General features: G+C 42.2%; 1 long non-coding RNA gene across 2 annotated transcripts; it reads left to right on the top strand.

Moving 5' to 3' along the window:
• The first annotated feature begins 340 nt into the window (after window positions 1-340).
• LOC134196596 (uncharacterized) lies at window positions 341-2,816 on the top strand. 2 transcript variants are annotated; one of them, XR_009972545.1, is made up of 5 exons: window positions 341-979; window positions 1,071-1,204; window positions 1,401-1,552; window positions 1,618-1,723; window positions 2,595-2,816. It is a non-coding gene; the product is annotated as an uncharacterized LOC134196596 (long non-coding RNA). The 2 variants fall into 2 exon arrangements; XR_009972544.1 differs by having other exon boundaries at window positions 341-1,009.
• The last annotated feature ends 2,356 nt before the right edge of the window (window positions 2,817-5,172 follow it).

Genomic DNA, 5,172 nt, shown 5'->3' with positions numbered 1-5,172 from the left:
CCAGCTAAATAGTAAGACTATATTATTGGTAGTGGATTAGGGGTTTGGTATACCTCCGAAGAGGCAGTTCTGTCTTGTCATTTTCAGTCAGAATTTGATATTTTAAAAATTGAGTTAGTAGTTTTTTAGTAATTCATATATGATTTAGATCATTAATATTTAAATTTTGTTTGGTGTGGGGGTGGGGACAGCTACTTCAACATTCATCAGCCAAGCAACAGGATGATTGTAGGCTCCCGAAAAATGCCTTCTTTAATTTAGTATATGTTAAGTCATGTACTACTTAAGATTAGATTAGAGTATTCAGTTTAATTTGAGTGGGACCATGTTTGTGCGTGCTATGGTGTGGGGTGGTTAATGTGGTTGTGTAATTACTGACCTCAATGGAGGAAAGGTGACTGTTGGCTGGTAATGTTGTGTGGCTTGTGATGAGATGGTGTTGTTGAGGTCTCGAGAGTGTGTAGGCAATTGTTGACGAGTTCTTTGTTTGTGTGTGGGGTGTGTTGATTAAATGGCTGTGTTTCTGTAAATGTTAATCGTGCTTGAATGTTGATCTTGAGTCATGGTAGTGGTTGGGTTAAATTGTATTTTTGTGGGTGACTTTGTTGGCTGGTGTGTGTACACTGTGATAACATTGGAGTTGCGTTGAGTTGAGTTTGAGGTATCTCGGTAGTGGATGTCTCCGTGTTTGTGATGTCATAAATGGTCAGTTCCGTGGGCGGTTTTCTGTGAACTTTTTATTTGTGTAATTTGTTTTAAGTAGAGAACCAATATTTTATAGGATGGTGAATTTCTTTTTTTAAAAAGAAAACTCTATAATAATAGTGATGATGTACAGAATGTCTTTCTAAAGTCTAATGGCTTGTGACTATTTGTATTGGCAATAGTTCTGTTTCCATTCGGTTGAAGTCTGTGTGTGTCGACTCAATATTCGGTGCTGATGCGCTTGCGTTCGGACGCTGTGAGGTCATCACCTGAGGTAGCATCGGTTGTGGGGCCTCCACCACCGGTGTGTCGCTCCGTCTATTTCCATCGTTATTGTCAGTTGATTGTTGTGCCTTTTTGTTTAGGCCAAATCTACCAGTGGTTTTGAGTCGTGTTATCCATTCGTTTTCCAGAGTTAGGCGTCGTTGGTGATTTTCTTCGATTTGGATAGGTGTTATTTTTCAAAGTCCCTTTGAGTTGTGGTTTCGTTCGTTACAATGTAAGTAGATCTTTTTTGTGTCTCGTGATCGCAGTTTGTTGCGGTGGTGTCTCATACGAACTCTGAGTGTGCCACCCGTTTGTCCAACGTATTGTTTGTGACATCTGGGTACATCACACGTAATGACATAAATTATGTTTGTTGATGCGCATGTCATTCGTCCATTTATTGTTGTGTTGTTGTTTTGGAAATATAGTGGGTATGACTTGCCCGTGGTGGTGCTGCGGATGGCAGAGCAAATCGTGATCTGATGGCATATTCCGCATTGTGTGTGGTTGCAAGTTGTCGTAACTGGCGTAATGGCGAGTCTGGGTACTGGGACGTCGCTGTTTTTAACGTCTTTTATTGGTTTGGAGGTTCCCCGTAATCGGGCCCGTGTGATGTGATCACTGATGTTCTTTGCTCTTTTGTAGGCAATCATTGGTGGGTGACATCCAAGTATTGATTCGAGTTGGGGGTCGCTGTCGATCATGCTTTGCCATTGTCTGTGGATCAATTGTTTGATGTTTGGGAACCAGGGTGAGAAAGTTGTCGTGAATATTGATTTTGTGTTTTGTGTCTGTTGTTTATCGTGTGTCGTATTCTTGAGGAGGTCACGTCTCTTGCTGAATGGTAGTTTTGAGAGTAGTCTTATGGTTTGTTTCTTGGGGTATCCTCTTGATATGAGGCGTTTTGTGTGGTCGTTAAGAATGTGACGGTACTCTGTTGGGTCTGATGTGGATCTAAGGAAACGGTGTGCCTCACCAAGTGTGACAGCTCTGAATGTACTCGGTGCGTGGCATGAGGTGTAATGCAGATATTGGAATCTGTTAGTGGTTTTAAAATGAGTCTTGCAGTCAAGGATGTTGTTTTGTGAAAACCGATTGCCTTTGTATGTAAGAACGTCGAGGAAGACGGCTTCTGTGTTGCTTTGTGTGTATGTGAATTTGATTGTGGGGTGAAAATTGTTGAGTCGTTCCATCATGTGTTGTAGAGTTTGAGTAGTGTCTTCCCAGATGACATATATGTCATCGATGAATCTCTTCCAGATCAGTGGTCTGGTTGGTTCATTTCGGAGAAATCTTTCTTCGAGATCGGCCATGAAGAGGTTGGCAAATGTTGGGGCAACTTTTGTTCCCATGGCAACACCAAAAAGTTGTCTATATATTTCACCATTGAATTCGAATATGTTGTTAGTTAAAATGTGAGTCAGAAATGTCTCAGTTATCCAAACAAGATTTGGTGAAAAGCCAATGTCATAATATACTTCGTTGTCGGTGGTTCGGATATAGTCTCGGAGTTTTTCAATGCATACATGTATGCCTTCTTTGTGTGGAATGTTTGTGTAGAGCGATGTAACGTCTATTGTGACTAGTATGGCATCATGTTTCATTCTTGTTGTTTCGATTAGGGATATGAAGTCATTTGAGTCCCGGATGTAACTGTTCTGTGTGAGTGCAATTGGTTTGAGAAGATAGTCTACGAATTGAGAAATGGCTTCAGTCGGTCCTGAGCAACCAGACACGATTGGTCGATATGCGACTGGAGTTTTGTGTATTTTACTAAGAAAATAGAGTTGTTGTGTTCGTACTTTAGATGGTTTAAGTTGGAAAAGGAATTGTAGTGTCTTTCTATCCAGAAGTCCTAATTTGTGTATGTCAGTAACTGTCTGATTGATTTGTTCTACTATGGATTGTGTTGGGTCTTTGTCTAGATGTCGATAGGTTTGTGGATCGTGTACTTGTGCCAAGCCTTTCTCAATATAGGTTTGTCTGTCTTCAATTACTATCAAGGATCCCTTGTCAGCTTTTTTCATAATTATGTCATTCCTGCGTGTGAGCCGTGTGAGGGCAGTTCGTTCATATTGGGATAGATTTTGATGAATATATTTTGCTGGTTTTGCTTCAGTGAGCCACTTTCTTGTTCTGGTTATGTAAGTCTCTAAAGCTTGATTGCCTGTGGTTGGGGGATTCCATTTTGATTTCATTCGAAATGGGTGTGGTCTGCCGGGGATGTGTGCAACATTTCCGTTTTCGTTGCTAGTGTCATCGTGTTGTTCGTGCCATCGATTGGCGTGTGTAAGAATGCGGAGTCGTCTAGTGAAATCATCGAATTCTTGTAGCAGTCGATGTCTGTTCGGTTTTCGCTCGATTGGAACGAAGGTGAGACCTTTATCGAGTAAGGTCATTTCCGTGTGTGATAGTTTTTGGTTGCTTCTGTTCAGAATGTATTTGTTGGCTCTCATTGTTGTTGTTTTAGTTGATATTGTTGTCCTCATCGGCGTAGTGATGGTTGGAGGTGATCGCGTGACGGTATCTGTTGGCCTAGTGTGTCTGTGATCAACATTTGGCTCAGTAACCTTGGTTTCATCAATAACTGTATTATTGTCTAATCTATTTCTATTTCTGACAGTTCTAGATAATGTACGGGGTCTGTTCAACGTTTTAACTCTTCTTATCGTGTGCTTCGACCTCTGTCTTCTTCTGGGTCTCGTTTGTGTGATCGGTAACTCCTCGGTGATGGACTGCGTAGCCGTTTGTCCTGGTAGTAATCTCTGTTTCGACCGTAGTTGCTGTGAGCTCTCGAGTATTCTGTGGGAAAAGGTTAGAGAAGTTTGGGTTTCAGTAATCGTATTTGATAACTTAGAAAAATTGTGATGTAAAAATTTCTCACTTCGAGGCTCACCATCAACTGTTCTTTTCTCTGTCGGTCGTTTGGATGGTCCAGAGAGTGTGTGTCTTATTGTGTTCAATCGTTTGGCTGAGCTAGTTATATTACCACCGTGTCTGTCATCCTCCCAGTTGTCTGGTCGGTTCCGCTTAAGATTTCTCAGTGTGTTTTGCCTTCTTTTTTTGTGAGGCTTGTCGTTGGACTTTCAGATCTTCATTGGTTTGTACGACCGATTCCGTTACTGTTTGTAGTAGATCAGTTGTCTGTTCTGGGTCGATGAGGCTCATGTTGGTTTGTAGTTCTGTGTCGATTTTTTCTACGTCTTCTTTCAAGGTAGTTGAGGTTTGGTTGTAATGTTCTCGTAGCAGTGTTGCGAGTTTCATGTGGTATTCGGTTGTTGCATCGTCTATTTGTGTGGTGATGTCAGTGCGGGTTGCAAGGATGGGGCGTATGTTTGTTGTGTTGGAAGTTTGTAGCCATGTAGGAAGAACTTTGGCCTCAATAGACTGGTGTAGGTAGGAATGGTGATGCTCTAGGTTTTCTAGGTTGAAGAGTAGTTCTCGTCGGTTAAAGAGAAGTGTATGTATGACTGTGTCAACGTTTGATAATGGTTGCTGGTCATCTAGGTTCTGTTTCTGTTGATCCCCATCTTCGGGGAACGCGTTTTGTTTCAGGAGTTGTTGTAAACGTGTAGTAGATGTGGGGAGCGATACAGGTAGCGGTGGAGGTGCCCTGGGTGGTTCTGTCGGTGGATCCACGCAAAGTCGCGCGAGATCTCTTTCCAGTGGTGTACTGGTACGTTGTTGTGATAGGTCTGCAATGTGTCTGTCGAACTCCTCATCCAAGAGCGCATCATCATCAGGAGTGGCGTGATGTGATGGTGGCTGATTTGTTTCCGTCTGGTTGGTTTCAGCGACATTGTCTTCAATTTCCATGGAGTGTATAACTTGATCGTCTTCAATGATCTTCCGACCCCTTGGGTGTTTGCTGCGAGTTGTTTTCTCCATGGCAGAAGCTATGGAGTGGATCGTATGTCTATACGATCCCGGTGTGGATGTGATTTGTTTTGTTGTGTGTTTCTTTGACATCATATATTTCTGTTAGAATGTATAGTTGAGTCGTTATTAAAGAAACATGATATATGAGCAACATCCATGTAATTTCTTTAGAGAGAATATGTTATAGGCTAGCTCAGAGAGCGATATCAAGTCCGATATCGCGGAGCGCGTGCACATAAACGAACGCGGTACTGACTATTGGCGTACGCGTTTCAGCCTACTAGCCTTCATCAGCGCCAGGCATGTACCGATGAGATTGTC

Source organism: Corticium candelabrum, chromosome 21 (assembly GCF_963422355.1).
Source record: "Corticium candelabrum chromosome 21, ooCorCand1.1, whole genome shotgun sequence".
NCBI classification, from domain to species: Eukaryota; Metazoa; Porifera; class Homoscleromorpha; order Homosclerophorida; family Plakinidae; genus Corticium; species Corticium candelabrum.
The sequence above is the reverse complement of the archived record's forward strand: the minus strand, read 5'-3'. Positions and strand labels throughout refer to the sequence as shown.